The sequence below is a fragment of the Papaver somniferum genome, chromosome 5, assembly GCF_003573695.1.
Source record: "Papaver somniferum cultivar HN1 chromosome 5, ASM357369v1, whole genome shotgun sequence".
In the NCBI taxonomy this organism is placed as follows: domain Eukaryota; kingdom Viridiplantae; phylum Streptophyta; class Magnoliopsida; order Ranunculales; family Papaveraceae; genus Papaver; species Papaver somniferum.
In genome coordinates this window covers 46,143,308-46,161,017 of record NC_039362.1, presented here as the reverse complement: position 1 = coordinate 46,161,017, position 17,710 = coordinate 46,143,308, and the positions used below count along the sequence as shown (strand labels likewise).

Sequence of the window (17,710 nt, the reverse complement as noted above, 5' to 3'; positions counted from 1 at the left end):
ACAACTATGCAGTCAGAATTTTCTGACGAGAATTCGTCAAAACTTTCATTATAGATTTAGGACTTTGTAAAATTCAATATGGGAATGCAAGATATGATATGCAAAACTAATAAAACTAAAAACAAAAGGGATAGAGATACAAAACCGATGGGTTGCCTCCTATTTAGCGCTTAGTTTAATGTCCTCAGCCCGACTTAGCATTCTCCAAACTACTTCTCCAGAGGAAGTAAATCATGAAGCTCAATCTCTTTCATGTTCACATAAGCAATGCTTTCATAATATGGCTTCAATCTATGGCCACTCACCTTTAAAGTTGTTCCATCTCTAAGACTAGAAATTCAAATGCACCATAAGAGAAAACATTAGTACCAACAAACGGTCCAATCCATCTGGACCTTAGCTTCCCAGGAAATAGTCTAAGACGAGAATTAAATAAAAGAACTTTTTGTCCCACAACAAAATACTTTCGAGAAATCATTTTGTCATGGAAAAGCTTCATCTTTTCCTTGTATATACGAGAACTCTCGTAAGTATCATTACGTATCTCCTCTAGCTCATTGAGTTGTAGCTTCCTTTGTTTCGCCTCATTGTCATAATCCATGTTGCACATCTTTATCGCCCAATATGCATTGTGTTCAAGTTCAACCGAAAGATGACAAGCATTGACATAGACCAACCGATATGGAGACATACCAATCGGTGTTTTGTACGCCGTTTTATATGCCCAAAGCGCATCGTTAATCCTATAACTCCAACCTTTCCGTGTAGTGTTAACGGTTTTCTCAAGAATGGATTTAATCTCATGGTTCGAGATTTCGGCTTTCCCACTAGTTTGTGGGTGATACGGCGTACCAACCTTGTGTGTTATGTTGTACCTCTTGAGTAAAGCATGGAAGGATTTCTGAAAATGAGAACCTCCATCACTGATAACCACTCTTGGTGTACCATGTCTGGAGAAAATATATTCCTTCACAAATTCACAAACAACTTGAGAATCATTAGTAGTGGTGGCTTTAGCTTCCATCCATTTCGAAACATAATCCACGACAAGAAGTATATAATATTTTCCATAAGAATTGACAAAATGACATATAAGATCTATACCCCCACACATCAAAAATCTCTACAGTGAGAATAAGATTGAGTGGCATTTGATTTCGAGCACCTAGATTGCCAGTTCTTTGACATCTATCACAAGATTTGCAAAAAATATATGCATCCTCAAATAGAGTAGGCCAATAAAATCCACTTTCAAGTACTTTGAAAGAGGTGCATTTAGAACGGAAGTGACCACCACATGCATATGTATGACAAAAAAGTAAGAATAGATTGAAATTCAGAATCAGGTGCGCACCTGCGGATGATTTATCAGAACCGTATTTCCACAAGTAGGGCTCATCCCACACATACTGCTTGGCTATTTTCTTAAGCTTAAGCTTTTGAAAATTAGACATTGTACTAGGTACTTTTCTTGTAGCCAAATAGTTCACTATGTCCGCGTACAAGGGTGTTGAATCTTCAATTGAGAAAAGTTGTTTGTCTGGAAAACGATCTTGTAAAGGAAGTTCTTCTTCGGACACGACAAGTCTACTGAGATGATCCGCAACAATATTTCCAGCACCTCTTTTATCCTTTATTTCATAATCAAATTCTTGCAATACTAGAATCCACCGTATTAGTCTTGGCTTAGCTTATTTCTTCTTTAATAGGTACCTAAGTGCTGCATGATCAGAATACACAACCACTTTTGAACCCACCAAATAGCATCTAAATTTTTCTAGTGCAAATATTATAGCCAAAAATTCTTTCTCGGTGGTAGAATAGTTGATTTGTGCATCCTTTAGGGTCCTAGATGCATAATAAATCACATGAGACAGCTTGTCTACTCTTTGACTCAAAACGGCTCCAACCGCATAGTCACTTGCATCACACATTAATTCGAACGACAAACTCCAATCCGATGACTTGATAATTGGTGCATTTGTCAACAATTATTTCAATTTATCAAAGGCATCCTTACACTCCTTGTTGAAGTAAAAAATAACCTCCTTTTGCAATAATTTTCACATCGGCATTGAGATTTTGGAGAAATCCTTGATAAACCGCCTGTAAAAACCTGCATGACCAAGAAAAGAACGAATCTCCCTCACCGGAGTGGGATATTGTAAGTTTCTTATCAAATCTATCTTTGCTTTGTCAACTTCAAGCCCTCGAGAGGACCCAATATGACCAAACACTATTCCATGGCTTACCATAAAGTGGCATTTCTCCCAATTTAAAACAAGATTAATGTTTATGCATCTTTTAAGCACAAGTTCAAGATTTTGTAAACAAATATCAAATGAATCACCATAAACACTAAAATCATCCATAAATACCTCAATTATGCGTTCCACGTAGTCCGAAAATATACTGACCATACATCTCTGAAAAGTGGCAGGTGCATTGGAAAGACCAAACGACATCTGTCTATAAGCAAACGTACCAAAAAGACAAGTGAAAGTAGTATTCTCTTGATCTTCCGGCGCAATAACAATCTGATTGTATCTAGAATAACCGTCCAAAAAGCAATAATGTGAATGTCCCGCTAACCTCTCTAACATCTGATCAATAAAAGGCAAAGGAAAGTGATCCTTTCGAGTTGCGACATTAAGCTTTATGTACTCTATGCACACTCTCCATCCTGTTTGAACTCTTGTAGGAACAAGTTCATCATCTTGATTTCTAACAACAGTGACACCTGCTTTCTTAAGCGCCACCTGAACCGGGCTAACCCATTTGCTGTCAGAAATTGGGTAAATCACCCCCACACTTAGCAATTTGAGGATCTCTTTCTTCACGACCTCCATCATTGGGGGGTTAAGCCTACGCTGAGCATCACGTACAGGCTTAAAATCATCTTCCATTAGGATTCTATGCATGCACATGGATGGACTAATGCCTTTAATATCAGTAATTGTCCAACCAATAGCCGTTTTGTGCTCTTTCAGAATCCTAAGTAGACGTTCTTCTTGTAATTGGGTGAGGTTCTTTGCAATAATCACCGGAAGTTCTTCTTTATCACCTAAGTACGCGTAATTTAGGTGGTATGGAAGCGGCTTCAATTCTAGTTTCGGTGCCTGCACAATAGAAGGTAATGGAACCTCATTAGTTACGGGTAAAGAAATATAAGAAATATTACCCGTTTTTGCTTCTTGTAATGCTGTTAAAGCACCACACATCTCCACTAGATTCGGAGAAATATAAGTCAACGTCCAGGTTCGGCTTCCCGTGAACATCCAAATCAATGTTATTGCGTAACACAACTCCAAGTTCATCTTCAACATTCAAATCAAACATTTGTTGTGCTAACGAACCAATAACATCAATAGAGAAAACTGAGTGAACATCACTAGGATAGCGCATGGTTTCAAAAATATTGAACCGTATGATCTCCTTATCAAATTCCATAGTGAGTGCACCACTATCAACATCAATCTTCGTCTTTGCAGTCTTCATAAACGGTCTCTCAAGAAGTAACGAAATAGATGAACAATTATCTCCATTGTGCATATCCACAATGTAAAAATCAACCGGAAATATTAACTGATTCACTTGAACTAACACGTCCTCCATGACTCCCTTAGAATATATACTGGACTTGTTAGCCAGTTGAATAGTGATATTTGTCTCTTTTAAAGGTCCGAGATTCAGAGAATCATAAACATTTGCTGACATAACACTTATGGAAGCACCTAAATCAAGCAAAGAAAGCTCAAATCGTCGGTTACCAATGGTCACGGGAACGGTGAACCTACTAGGATCTTCACACTTCGTAGGCATCTTCTTAAGTAACATAGTTGTAGCACTTTCGCCCACTTGAGTGATCTCGTTAGCAGTCAACCTATCCCTCCTTGTACACAAATCCTCCAAAACCTTAGCATACCTGGGTACGGTTCTGATGGCCTCAATAAATGGAATGTTGATGTGTATCTTGCTGAAAATATCCATGATCTCCTTGTCTTGAGCTTCTTTCTTTGAATTGGCAAAACGACTAGGAAAATGAGGTGGTATGGTAAAACTGGGAACCGTGTCCTTGGGTTGGCCGGTTGAGGTTGGATTTTCCTTTGGTACAGTTTCCGCCTCTACTTCCTTATCAATATCATCACTAGATATGCGTACTTCCCCCGTATCCAGCTTAGAATCTGCTACTTTCCTTCCACTTCTTAAGGTTACTGCATTGACGTGTTCTCTTGGGTTCACAAACTGTTGAGATGGGAGTGTCGTAGACGCCTTTTCCTTCAGTTGATTCACGTCCGTAGCCAATTGTCCCATCTGAGTATGTAAATCTCTAATAGCATTATCAGTTTTTAGTTGATTTTGTTCGGCTTTTTGTATGAATTGATTGGTTTCTAGATGACCATGTTTGATTATGGAGATGAGTGCTTCAAACTTGGATTCCTCATTCTGAGGTTGTTGTTGTTGAAAACTACCTTGTCTCACATATGGATTAGGAGATGCAGCTTGTTTGTTAGCATAACTGAAATTAGGATGATCTTTCCAACCAGGGTTATAAGTATTAGAATAGGGATCATACCTTGGCCTCTGATTAGGAAATATAGCATTTACCTCGGCATCCTCTTCGTATGGTGGAGCAACTACAGAGGCTATACGATGAATTGCCTTTTCAATAGTACTCAATCGATGCTCTGTATTTGAATCTCCAATCTCGCTCACTCTCCTGACATTTGAATCATGCCTTGTATAAAATTGTTGTGCATTAAAAGCCATGCTTTCAATCAAACTTGTTGCCAGCAAAATCTTCTTCTCAGTAAGTGAACCACCAGCAGCTGCATCAATAAAATTTCGTTGATCTGGAAGTAATCATTCGTAGAAGTACTGAATTATGTGTGTTGGTGATATGTTGTGATGTGGGAAAATTTCCAGCAATCTTTTGTATCTCTCCAAGTATTCATAAAGAGACTCCCCCGTAATTTGTAAGATGCTACTAATCTCCTTGCAAACAGAGGATGCCTTAGAAGCAGGAAAATACGTCTCTAGAAATAGTTTTTTCATCTCAGTCCATGTTGTAATACTCCCTGGAGGAAGGTAATACAACCATTCTCCTGCTAGATCTATTAAAGAGAATGGGAAAGCTTGCAGAAGTGTTGTATCACTATCTTCGGTACTTTGACTAATACTTGTCATCTTCTGTTGAAATTGTCGAAGATAACGATTCGGATCTTCACCTGGAAGCCCTTTGAACTTTGGTAGATGATGAAGTAGATTCAACTTTAGCTCTACTGGGTTAGTGATTGTAATACACAGTGGTTGCGAATCTAAGCATGGAGATGTCAACTCTCACAGCTTCCTCTCCTGAGGCGGAGAAGGTGGTGGTGGATTTGTGTCGTATACCATCTCTTCTAAAGGAGGTTCTTGTTGTGTTTGCTGACGTGCTTGTAGTACCGTTCCTCTACGAGTTTGAATATCGCACCTCTGGTATTCCCAGTGTTTCGGTGCCAGAGATTAAGTACCTAAAAAATAAAAATCTAGAAAACGAAATTAAAAACTAACAAGAAGTTATAAAAACAATAACAAAACTAAAAAAAAATAACAACTAAAGCTACCGACTGCTCCCCGGCAGCGGCGCCAAAATTTGATGAGTGTCGTAGGCTCAACAAATTAATAATCTTATTTCCACACAATTAGCTGGTAATATAATGGAAGTAAGGATCGTTCCCACAAAGAGTAGTGAGTTTTAGTTGTCAAAGTGTCACAAAGTGGGGTTTTGTTTTAGATTGTGAACAAAATAAATAATCAAAGCAAATAAAGTTGTATTGTAATCAATAGAGAGAGGTATGATCGAGGAATTCTTCTTCGTTAATAAACCGTCAATGAGTTATTATACTTTCTTTCCTACTTGTCGTTAATCATTAATTATCATCAACCGTGGAATAACAGCTAGCTCAGTGTTAATCCCTAAATTCCTCTTGTCACTGAGTACGGAAGATCTCCAATACCAGATTCTATTCGTCTAAACCACCTAGTAGTAGCTTACGCAAGGTGTAATTTGGTCGAATGCTTTATCATTTGTGAATTTATAGGTTGATCCTAGTAGTTATACTCTCAGCTCAAGGTCCACTTTCTAGTGTTGTTTATACACGCAATCGCTCCACTAAATCCCTCTGTAAGGTCTTGTGTTTTCTGTTGGAGAAAATGAGTTTATTGTTTTGATTTTATGGTCTTGGTGGGAATGGAACTTAGGACCTTTGGGTCTCTAAGAGCACTTACTCATTTCTTATGAGTGAATGAAATAGAACCTTTAGTCCCAACTAAAGAGGAGTTCCACTATATAGCTATCCTTTATGGATAGTTAGCAAAACAATGTGGGTGGAACGGGTGGGGCGAAATATTTTTGACTTCACTAAGGCTTGAGTTTAGGGCTCAGGCTCGTGCTTCCGCCATGGACAGGTCAACCAAGAATTTTCTTTTTTGGACAAAATACTTTGATTTTATTACCTAAACAATTTTGAAATTAAAATAAATTTTGTCATAATGTTGTGCATGTTTTGGGGGCGTTTGACCCGTGCAACATTATTTTGTTGCCAAGTTTAAATTATGATGACATATTTTTGACATTGATTTCTTTCCAAAAATCAAAATATATTGACATAATTTCGAGTTAATGTCATAGCTGTTTTGTGTCCGTTTTATTCTTTATTGCCTTGCATGGCGCAAGGAATTGATTCTCCATCAATTACATTTATCGCACCTCTCCCTTTTCTAGCTATAAAAGAGACTCGAAACTTTCATTTCAATTCGTGTCCAGAAGAAGCTACTATCCTTCTTCTTTTCTTTTCTCTCCCTCTGTATGGTATTTTCATTTCTTCTGCGCCATTGCTGTTGAGTTCGTAAGAGTGGGCAAGTATTGTAGTTCTAACAGTGCTTGCAACAGGCAGTTTTATCCTGGATACGACTTCACCACATGGTATAGGCATCACTCATTCTTGAGGCGTACCGGTCAACTATCGTGTTAAGGACAGCGTGTTGAACACGTGACTTTGTCCTCTGTTTGCTGTCCATTGAGTGTTTATTTACCTTTCAGAAATTTATTTCTAACATCTTATTTTAGTGTTTTATTGTTACAGTTGCAACAATCTTAACACGATAGTTTTTCCAGTCTGTAACAATGGGTAAGAACGATGTTGAAAGGCCTGCAAAGTTTTCTGGGAAAGACTTTAAGAGGTGGCAGTCAAAAATGTTATTTTTTCTGAGTTACCATGAGCTGGATTCTTATGTTCTGAAACCTTTTGATGAATCCTTGAATGATGTTGGTCGTGAGTATGTTTTAGAAGAATGGAAGAGGAATAACTACATGGCTAAAAATCATATTCAGAATTGTTTAGAGGATGCTTTGTATGACTTTTACAATGCGAAGGAGAACTTTTCTGCTTTTGATTTATGGGCTTCTTTGGAGGCAAAATACCAAGCTGAAACTGCTGGAAGTAAGAAATTCTTGGTAGCTAGGTTCATGGAATATAAAATGTCGAATGACAAATCTGTGGTTGATCAATTCCTTGAATTCCAGAAAATTATCAATGAAATTCTTGCGGAAGGTATGGTGATTGATGAAACTTTTCAAGTGTCTGCTGTCATTGAGAAATTGCCTTCTTCCTGGTCTAAGTACAAGAAGAAACCGAGACATGAAACTGGTGAAGTCACTATGGTTGATTTGGGTAAGAAGATTCAAGTTGAAGAATTATTGTGCTCCAAGGACAAAAATGTATCTTCTGCAAGGGACATGTCTAACAAATCTCATGTGACTGAACACAAAGGTGCAAATGCTGGAAAAGGTGACAAGAACCGAAACAACTCCAAGAAACCTCCAGGAAAGAAAGGTATGTTTCAGAAACCTAAATCTATCATTAATAAAATTAAGGGTGATTGATATGCTTGCGGAAATCCTGGCCATATGGCGGTTCACTGTAGAAACCGTAAGGACCTTAAAAACAAAAATAATGTTAATTTGGTTGAAAACAACAAAGATGAATTTTCTGGTACGGTGTCTGAAGTCAATTTTGGTAACCAATGTGAGAGATTGGTGGGTAGACTCCGGCGCTACCAAACATGTCTGTGGAAACAGAGACATGTTCACCTCCTATAATAAAGTAGGGGAAGGAGATAAAATCTATATGGGTAACTCGTTTGCAGCTTCGGTTGTAGAAATAAGCAAAGTTGGGCTCAAGCTCACTTCTGGCAAGACTCTCACATTGAATGAAGTTCTTCATGTTCCGAACATCTGCAAAAATCTTGTTTCTTGTGGTGTTTTAGATGATAAGGGTTTTAAAATTTTAATAGAATTTGGGAAATGTGTTGTAACTAAGGGTAAGGATTATGTGGGGCAGGGTTATAATACTGAGGGTCTGTATAAGCTTAATGTAAATTCTGCTGTAATGAATAAGAATGATTCTTCTGCTTATGTTTGTGAGTCTTTGAATGTTTGGCATGGTAGACTTGGACATGTAAAATATAAGTCAATGATTAAACTGGCTAGTGTAGGTTGTGATGGTTTTCCAAAAGTAGTTGTAGTGATAGTGGTAAAAAGATTCGTTTCAGACTTGTGAAGGAAAGAATTTTTAGATTTAAAAAAAATTATATATATATATACAAAAATATTAACAATGGGAGAGAGGTACTGGGACTAAGGATTTGGCCGAATTCACTACACAGGGTTCATTCATATATTCTTTGACAATTTAAAACTCAATAAATTAACATGGACTCTGATTTTGCCAAGATAGATTCTCAAAACATCGATAGTAAGTCCTAAGCATGATGTATCAAAACACCTAAGCTAAGCATACATCATCAAATTAAATAACAACCAATTAATTCAAATCATATTTCAATTTTAAATTAATGCAAAAGTCATAAAAAAGAATAAAATAAATTTACCCGTGTATGAAATTCACCCTCCTCCGTCGTCCCAGTGTTGGGTTTTAGCTCCTCATGATGAAAACACGCTCAAAATATATTTTTATAGCTCAAATGGTGTTTACAATGGAGAGAAAAGGAGAAAATGGTGCAAAACTGTAATCTGCGACGCACAAAAAACGTCACAGAATGAACGATAAAACACAAGTGCTGCTGCTGTTTAGACTGCACTGCGACCCACGGCTGTGCGTCTTAGACACTGTTGATAAACGACTGTCCTTGCGAGTCTGTTCTTCGTGTTCTTGGTGTTCTTCATCATCAGCAGCAGCAGAAACAGAGTTTCATCAACTCTTGATTTCTACTTCTCTGGACCTCCTCTCGACCCCAATCTCTCGACACCCTTTCTACTCAACCCCAGCAACCTACTTATAGCCAACAGACCCATCGAATCTCACTCATACACTCCATATAATTCTCTTTAACTCGGCAGTAAAGAAAATATTTCTGGGAATATTTTCTTTCCTGTTTCATCTTCTCACGCGTTTTCAAGCCTCCAAATTACCATATTTAACTCCTTCACGCTCCAGCAGGTTGTGAGGGTCTTCCATGCACGCACAAAACACGTTGAATCTTCTCCAAATCACGTGAAACCCGTGATATACATGAACTGCCCTGTTTTCAACCCGTGAATTGTTTAGCTGATTCTAGCCAATTCTGGTCGAACCAAACGCCCACAGTGTGTTTAATAGGCCATATCACAACTAGCTACCAAAAATCAGCCATTGAATCTCCCTAGAACACGTTCAACAATTTGATCAAAAATCTGCAGAAGTGTTCTCCATTTTCCCGCCAAAAACAAAATTCAAATGGAGAAGATGACCTCCCCCTAATCCTGTACTGGGGTGCGAATAGCAGATGCCTTTTGGGGTGACCCGGGGTGCCCTTAGTAATTGAGGTGCCCCTTATCCAACGGTGAGAGTCCGAATAACACGTGTCCTCCGGGGCTTTTACCAACTTTTCGAGCCGAATTTTCCAAAAAATGTTTATTTTCCAAAGGTGCCTACAAACACATAAAACACCAAAATTAGTACAAACTCGAGTGCCAACAATATATAGTATTGAGATCAAATTAAACACAAAAATGTGTCTATCAAATACCCCCAAACTTATTATTTGCTAGTCCTCGAGCAAAATTTATTTTTGAAAAGATTAAAAGACTACACTTAGCACGTGCAACAGACCGTTAAACCGCTAGGTGGCCCTAGCGGCGGAGTGTTGTCTCCGGAGGGTTTACCAGAGGTGTACCCACAAAACCTTTACTCCTAATTGGTCACAAGTATCCAAAGAGCTATGAGGACATACATATTCTCAACCTATCTCCAAGTAAGTAGAATGCCAGAGAAATTAAAGGTGTCATCTCTAAAGCTGACTGAAGAAAAGGGGAGACACATCCACACCACTGCTAGATAAAGAGATATCCGCTACAAAGCTAGATAAACATTGTAAGATGCGTCCACTGCTTTACAGCTGGATAAGATTAGGAGAGAGATAAAAATGAGAGGGACATCTGCTACACAACTGGACTAATTACGTGTGATGAGTTAAACCAGTGCTAGAAAGATTTTGTGCCAGATTGAAAGCAGACTAACAAAGCAACCAAAATGCATCTTTCTTCGACTCTCTCACAGTGCTCAGTAGAAACAACGCCTTCTTCGGTCTTCAACTGTTGATGATAAACTCTCGAACCTCGTAGAACCTTGACAATTAACTCTTCTCTTCGATTTCTTACTTGACTTATAAATTTCTTCTTCCATATGGCCTTATTGAACAAAAAGAACGTAATGATGTTTCATTTTTTTTTTTTTTTTTGATAAAAACAAATTACAAGACAAAAAATTACATGGCCATGAGAGAAGGACTTTCAAAACTTGGATCTTCGCAACTTGTGATGTCTTGGTATCATGGATTCTAACAACTTATATCATTTGCTCTTATAACTTCAACTTTGATTTTTGAATTATTCTCTTCTATTGTTGCTTCTAAACCTAAAACGTCTTCAACTTTCTTCATAGGTTTTGATGTCGCTCCGCTTGTTGATGATGATAAGTTTCTACTGAGAGAGAGTCGCAATCCAGTAACTAAGACTACATTGTGAGGTTTCTTTGTCTTTCTGGCATTTCCCTGACCTACTTGCCTTTCCATCATGTATGGTTAGTTCCATCACGGTTACCCTCTAAAAGGAACAAGTTCTCTCCTGAATTTCAAGGATCTCAATATCTTTTTCTCTAATGTCTCAATAAGTTGTTATCTCTAGCATTCCAATTTCTATCTTTTCAGTGAGAAACAGTATGTAAACTTAGATAACCGGATACCATGTGACGCTAGAAGTTTCAAAAGTGCAACTAAAAAGTTTCTCCCATACCCCCAAACTTAAATCTAACATTGTCCTCAATGTTTTAAAGATAAAATTAAAAGCATATGAACAAGGAGAAACTGTTACCATTTGAAGCAAAAGAGTTAAGGAAAGATATTACCGTGTCGCATGAGATTGGGTTACCTCCTAAGAAGTGCTAAGTTTAAAGTCTTCAGCCAGACATCGGAAGGAATTAGTCACCTCATAGAATCAAAATGTAATAGCCGAAATAATTGTGGGTCTTCAAAACCAAAAAGAGCTGACCAAAGGAAACTACAATAACCCAAGAAAGTGAACAAGGATAGCATGCCCTTATCTAGTTTCCTGATTAAGATATTTATATCTAATTGTGGTTCAGGTTCAGGTTCTAAGAAAGGGTTTAAATAAAATATTTTCATTGGTTGCGTTTCTTCATAGGTGGGATCCGAATCATTAGGTCCTCGAGTCTGGAAAAACTCAAATATGATCTTAGAGGCGCACAATAATAACCTAAATAACTGAGGAAAGTCTAAGTCAATAAGATTTGACTAACAAAATTGACCACAATGAGAGTAGTGGTCACTCTTAAGCAAATGTGTCGATTCTAATTTCCTAAAGCATTTAGGTTTAGTCTCACAACTTAATATTCGACACATTTGAAATATAAACGTTCCCACATTTGGAAGAAAACTATTTGGTGGGAAAACAAAGTCAATCTGGGTATCATAGCCTGGGCAAACCACATCAACCATAGGATGGGTTTCTAACGACTGAACTTCTTCCTGGACATCATTAGGTTCGGGAGAACGAGTATGAAGGTAATCTTGTAAAATGGTCGAGGCAGAGATATCAAGTCCAAAATGAGGGATCTCTGTAAGAGCTAAAGGTATGGCACAAGGAGAATGATAATCACCCCCAAACTTAGATTTTTGGGTATCTCTAGATAGACTAGCTACAATTTCCTTAATTTCTAGATCATTGGAATCCTGAAAATAGTCAATTGATCCTTCGAGGTTATACTCAAGCGACGCATCCTTACTCATATTTAATAGCTCTACGAGTTCATTTTCTTCGTCTAAGACTATTGTTTCTAAGTCGCTAGATTCTAAAACAACATTTTCGGAATAAACCCGTTCCTCTAAAGCATTATCGGCTTCGTAATCAAAAGGAAAAACTACATCGTCTAAAACGGTGGTATCCCTAATCAAATCCTCGTCCTTTTGAATAGGTGAATAATCATAAAAATTATTTGGATTTGAACTAGAATCATTATAAAGATCAATTGGATTAATAGATTCCTGATCACTATGCCTACACATTTCAGATTCTTCATTACTACTATCCTCATCATAATAGTACGAAGATGATTGAACCTTATCTAAATAAGTGGTGTCTTTTATTCTAACCTCGTCCTCTAAATTAGGAAAATATTCACTATTGATATCAAGGGTAGAATTAGAAACACTATTTTGGAAATTTAGATCATTTCGAGCAGCATTAGCTAACTGTTCATTTTATGCCTCTAGACGTGCCTGAATTTCACTGAGCATAACACTTATACGTTCACTACTCTCGTTTATCATCTCAGAATACCGTGTACACTCTTCTTTTAAACTATTCATTGTAACTAAACGTTTATACGTCCTTTTAATCCGTTGTTAGGTCTCTTCTAGAGAAGGAACAGGTTCAGAAATATCATAATCAGGACTAGTTTTTAAGTAATTTTCCAAAAACGCGTAACTAGTACTATAAAGTTCCTGATTTTCTTGCTCGTAAGACCAATTCGCGTGTGGATAGTAATTGGGCTCAGTATGGTATGAACCATAACCTTGAAAAGGATGGCGTTCCCAACCACTATTCCCAACATGGTCATAGAAAGGATGATGTCCATATTCAAATTCAGGTCGATAATCATTGTATTGTCTTCTATCATACCAGTTCGACATTCTTAATTGCAAGGGAATTCTACACAATCACAAACAAGGCTGACTCGACCAAATCAAACCTATAAAATCTAGCAAACAACAAGCATGATGGCTCCACTTAGATTGTTTCTAGACCAGCTTCTAATCCTTCGAAAGGGAATTCGTTATAATTTAAGCAAACCCCTCTGGAATCAATCTGAGTCAAAGTAAGTTGAATTGAGGCGAGGGAAGCTCAGTGGAGCTTTGATACCCAAGGCCTCACCGCTATCACAAGGCGGCGCAATCACGCATTCAACTCATAGAAACCATCATGAACTTCGAAGTATGCTAAAAGAGTAACCAATATTTTTCGAACGACTTTCCTACTAAGCTCGTTACCCTATAGGTCTCGTTCTAGTCAAAATTTTAAGCTTAGGTTCGCGTTTGGTTTCGTTTTCCTAAAGCGGGAAAGAAGGAAACAGTGATGAAATCCGAGTCCTTATCTTAATTTGGCCAGGCCTTGCCATTTACTAGGAAATTAAAACAACCGTATTCAAATCCTCAACATATATTCACCTTAAGGCATACAATAAACCCGCTGACAGGGGATTCGCGGGTGTTTCGAAAGCCTACCTCCCGTACCAGACGGGCGCAGAACCGCTGAAGTCGACTCGGGTCACGACTCCTATGTCATGTGCGAACCCGAGGGGCCGAGACGATATTGTAATCGTCGTCCTTCCCTGCAAACATTTTATATAATTTTTTTTATATAACCCTTCCGTAGGGTTTAAAGTTAAAATAAATTGTCCAAAGTCCAGTCCAAAGAAAAGGAAAAAAAATAAAAATAATAATAATAATTGCAAAAAAAATGGAAAGTCTCTTAAAAAAATAAAAATAATAATTCTCTCTCCTTTTTTGTTTTTTTTTCTCTTTTTTTTCTTTATTTTTTTGCTTTGTCTTTTTTCCTTCTCTTTTAGCTTTAAGCTTTGATTCCAAGGTCTTTAGTATCCAACTTCAAACCTGTAATACAAAGACACAACCAAAGAGACGTAAAAAGAACAAATGGAATAATAAAAAACCTAAAAATTATACCTAAGCACAAATCCGCGTCGGCGGCGCCAAAATTTGATGGTTTTCCAAAAGTTGTTGTAGTGATAGTGGTAAAAAGATTCGTTTCAGACTTGTGAAGGAAATAATTTTTAGATTTTAAAAAAAAATATATATATACAAAAACATTAAAAATGGGCGAGAGGTACTGGGACTAAGGATTTGGCCGAGTTCACTACAAAGGGTTCATTCATATATTCTTTGACAATTTAAAACTCAATAAAATTAACATGGACTCTGATTTTGCCAAGATAGATTCTCAAAACATCGATAGTAAGTCCTAAGCATGATGTATCAAAACACCTAAGCTAAGCATACATCATCAAATTAAATAACAACCAATTAATTCAAATCATATTTCAATTTTAAATTAATGCAAAAGTCATAAAAAAGAATAAAATAAATTTACTCGTGTATGAAATTCACCCTCCTCCGTCGTCCCAGTGTTGGGTTTTAGCTCCTCATGATGAAAACACGCTCAAAATATATTTTTATAGCTCAAATGGTGTTTACAATGGAGAGAAAAGGAGAAAATGGTGCAAAACTGTAATCTGCGACGCACAAAAAGCGTCACAGAATGAAAGATAAAACACAAGTGCTGCTGCTGTTTAAACTGCACTGCGACCGACGGCTGTGCGTCTTAGACACTGTTGATAAACGACTGTCCTTGCGAGTCTGTTCTTCGTGTTCTTGGTGTTCTTCATCAGCAGCAGCAGCAGAAACAGAGTTTCATCAACTCTTGATTTCTGCTTCTCTGGACCTCCTCTCGACCCCAAACTCTCGACACCCATTATACTCAACCCCAGCAACCTATTTATAGCCAACAGACCCATCGAATCTCGCTCATTCACTCCATATAATTCTCTTTAACTCGGCAGTAAAGAAAATATTTCTGGGAATATTTTCTTTCCTGTTTCATCTTCTCACGCGTTTTCAAGCCTCCAAATTACCATATTTAACTCCTTCACGCTCCAACAGGCTGTGAGGGTCTTCCATGCACGCACAAAACACGTTGAATCTTCTCCAAATCACGTGAAACCCGTGATATACACGAACTGCCCTGTTTTCAAAGCGTGAATTGCTTAGTTGATTCTAGCCAATTCTGGTCGAACCAAACGCCCACAGTGTGTTTAATAGGCCATATCACAACTATTTACCAAAAATCATCCATTGAATCTCCCTAGAACACGTTCAACAATTCGATCAAAAATCTGCAGAAGTGTTCTCCATTCCCGCCAAAAACAAAATTCAAATGGAGAAGATGACCTCCCCCTAATCCTGTACTGGGGTGCGAATAGCAGATGCCTTTTGGGGTGACCTGTGGTGCCCCTTAGTAATTGAGGTGCCCCTTATCAAACGATGAGAGTCCGAATAACACGTGTCCTCCGGGGCTTTTACCAACTTTTCGAGCCGAATTTTCCAAAAAATGTTTATTTTTCAAAGGTGCCTACAAACACATAAAACACCAAAATTAGTACAAACTCGAGTGTCAACAATATATAGTATTGAGATCAAATTAAACACAAAAATGTGTCTATCAGGTTGCATACCCAAATTTAGTTTGGAAAAAGAACACAAATGTGAAATATGCGTAGAATCAAAGTATGCTAGCAAACCTTTTAGCAGAAATGTTCATATAAATTATAAACCCTTAGAATTAATTCACTCATACCTAGTTGACATGAAATCGGTTCAAACTAGAGGTGGTAAGAAATGATTTGTTACTTTTATAGATGATTTTACTAGGTATTGTCATATATATTTGCTTAGAGGTAAGGATGATGCCTTAAAAGCCTTTAAGATGTATAAATTATAAGTTGAAAACCAATTGAATACTACCATTAAAACCATTAGGTATGACCGTGGTGGTGAGTACAGAATTTCTATAGGAGATTCTGTGTAGATCATGGCATAATACACGAGGTTACCCCTCCTTATTCACCTCAGTCCAATGGTGTAGCTGAACGTAAGAACCGTACCCTTAAGGAGATGATGAATGCCATGTTAATTAGTTCAGGATTACCTTCAAACTTGTGGGGGGAAGCTATCCTCTCAGCCTTCTATATCCTGAATAGAGTACCCTTTAAAGGATCAGATAAAACTCCATATGAATTGTGGAAAGGTAGACAACCTTCTTTTGCATACTTCAAAATGTGGGGGTATTTGGCTAAGGTTCAGATCCCTAAACCTAAAGCAACCAAGATAGGACTCAAAATTGTTGACTGTGTCTTCATAGGGTACCCTGAGCATACTCCTGCATATATATTTATGGTTGTGAGTTCTGAAATTGGTGTGAATACTATTATGGAATCTAGGGATGCTGTTTTTTTTTTTGAAGATGTTTTTTCCTTTGAAAACTGACTCTCGTAAGAGAGGTGTTGATCCCCTAGATGTCCCTTCAACCAGTCATACTTTACCTTTAGAGGAAGATGAAGTAGAAATTGAGCCTAGGAGAAGTAAAAGGGATAGAACCAAAACCTCCTTTGGACCTGACTTCGTAACACTAGCAGAGTCTGATCCTCAAACTTATAGAGAAGCCATGACTTCTCCTGAATCTCCATGGTGGAAAGAGTCCAATATTAGTGAAATGGAATCCATCAAAGAGAATGATACGTGAGAGATAGTAGATTTACCTCCAGGGTGTAAGGCCATAGTATGTAAATGGATCTTCAGGAGGAAACATAACATAGATGGAACTGTTCAAAAATACAAGGCTAGGTTAGTAGCTAAAGGCTATAAACAACATGAAGGTGTAGATTTCTTTGATACTTACTCACCCGTTACGAGAATTACTTCCATTAGGATGTTAATTGCTATAGCTGCGGTTCATAACCTAGAGATACATCAAATGGATGTAAAGACAGCTTTTCTAAATGGTGAATTAGATGAAGAAATTTACATGGAACAACCTGAGGGCTTTGTAGTGAAAGGTTGTGAAAACAAAGTTTGTAAATTGAAAAAATCTTTGTATGGATTGAAACAAGCACTTAAACAATGGCGTGAAAAATTTGATCATGTAATATTTTCTAGTGGTTTTAAAATCAATGAATCTGACAAGTGTGTCTACACTAAACTTGTGAATGATGCTTGTGTCATTGTATGCTTGTATGTTGATGATATGCTTATACTTGGTACAAACATGGATGTAATTAATTCCACTAAGAGCATGCTAAATGAGAACTTTGACATGAAAGACTTAGGCCCCGCAGATGTAATCTTAGGGATGAAAGTTAGAATAAATTCTAACGGTTATAGTCTTATTCAATCTCATTATGTTGAATATGTGCTTAGAAAATTCAATCATTTTGATTGTAAACCTGCTCATTCGCCGTATGATCCTTGTTGTAGACTCAAAAGAATAAGGGTAATGGAGTGTCACAACTTGAATACTCAC

At 37.5% G+C, this 17,710-nt stretch overlaps 1 pseudogene; it reads right to left on the bottom strand.

Annotated features, from left to right (window-relative positions):
• The window catches only part of LOC113279006, a 31,716-nt pseudogene extending 26,946 nt beyond the window's left edge, over nt 1–4,770 (bottom strand).
• Nucleotides 4,771–17,710: the final 12,940 nt, after the last annotated feature.